Source organism: Echinops telfairi, unplaced genomic scaffold, assembly GCF_000313985.2.
Source record: "Echinops telfairi isolate 266 unplaced genomic scaffold, ASM31398v2 ScPeMD7_7400;HRSCAF=8409, whole genome shotgun sequence".
Taxonomy (NCBI): domain Eukaryota; kingdom Metazoa; phylum Chordata; class Mammalia; order Afrosoricida; family Tenrecidae; genus Echinops; species Echinops telfairi.
The window spans coordinates 44,536,109-44,537,562 of record NW_022111300.1 but is presented as its reverse complement, the minus strand read 5'-3'; the positions used below and the strand labels follow the sequence as shown (position 1 = coordinate 44,537,562).

The following is a 1,454-nucleotide window of genomic DNA, read 5'->3' as shown; positions in this document are numbered from 1 at the left end:
CTAGACCAGAGGATGTACACTGGTACAGATAGGAACTGGAAACACAGGGAATCCAGGGCGGATGAGCCCTATAGGACCAGTGGTGTGAGTGACAATATTGGGAGGCTGGAGGGAGGGTGGGGTAGAAATGGGGAACCGATTATAAGGATCTACATATAGCCTCCTCCCTGGGGGACAAACAACAGAAAAGTGGGTGAAGGGAGATGTCGGACAGTGCAAGATATGACAAAATAATAATTTGTAAATTATCAAGGGTTCATGAGGAAGGGGGGAGCGGGGAGGGAGGGAAAAAAATGAGGAGCTGATGCCAGGGGCTTGGGTAGAGAGTGGATGTTTTAAGAATGATGAGGGCAATGAATGTATAAATGTATTTTACACAATTGATGTATATATGGATTTTGATGAGTCGTATGAGCCCCTAATAAAATGATTTTTAGAAAAGAAAGAAAATAATGAGTAAAACAAAACAAAACACACTGTGTTGACTTATCCTCCCCGTTAAACAAGGGACCTCCTTTGAGTCCTGCCTGTGACCCCCGTTGGCTTCATGGAATGGGGTCATTTGGCAGACAGCAGGAACCCAATGGTAGGCCCGCTACTGTCTTCCGGTGAAGTTCTTTTTACCATAGCAAAGGCCAAATGCAGACTCCAGAGGGCCAGCTGTGGCGACCACAAACCTTCAGCTCTGGAGATCGCGCTGGAGGACGAGACATCCGGTCTCCTCTTTCCCTACTGTGACTTCTAACAGGTTAGCCAGGCTCTTGCTCTTTTGGCTCCCGAGCTAGGAGAGGAATCCTCACTTCCTGGGCGTGCAGGGCACGTTCCACCATCCCCACAGGCTCCGTCCTTCAGAGACCCTCTTAGCTCAGCTGGGAAGACCCAGCGAGAAATGGCAGGCCACTGCTCCCAAGGGTCCGGGAGGGTGGGCTTGGAGAGCTCCATTCATGACACACACTGGGGGGCCCTTTAGGCACTCAGCACCCTCCACTGCTCTGGTGGGCTCACGTGCTTCTGACCCAGAACAATCTGCACAAACAAAGAAGGAGGAGAGAGAGGAAGCAGTTCAATGCCAGTCAGGCCAGCCTTGCCCCCAAGCGCCCCTCCCCAGGGAAACCTCGGTGCCTGGCACACCCGACCGACGAGTGTCTCTCCAGGACAAGTCCAGAATTCGTCAGAAGATGGACCTATGAGTTGCTCTGTAATGTTTTAATCCTAAAAAGAAAAAGGCATTTTAAATGTCTCCTAAATATGTCCCCTTCCGTTGGGGAAGGATAATATGCTTAGGAGACAATAGAGCCATTGAAATCAACATTGTACAAAAAGGTGGGGGTGTCTTGCTTTTTTGTTTAAATGGCTGTTAATGTCAAAAGAAAGCTGTTAACAAAAGAAGCTACTCATTCTGATTCCCTATAGGTAAAAGTCTGCACATCTACCTGGTGCAGGGGGGGCGGGAG

General features: G+C 49.3%; 1 long non-coding RNA gene across 1 annotated transcript in view; it reads right to left on the bottom strand.

Moving 5' to 3' along the window:
* The window catches only part of LOC123522384, an 8,377-nt gene that overhangs the window by 2,634 nt on the left and 4,289 nt on the right, over positions 1 to 1,454 (bottom strand). Inside the window, exon 2 of the long non-coding RNA XR_006680643.1 lies at positions 678 to 1,026. This is a non-coding gene — a long non-coding RNA (uncharacterized LOC123522384). The remainder of the gene's footprint in view (positions 1 to 677; positions 1,027 to 1,454) is intronic.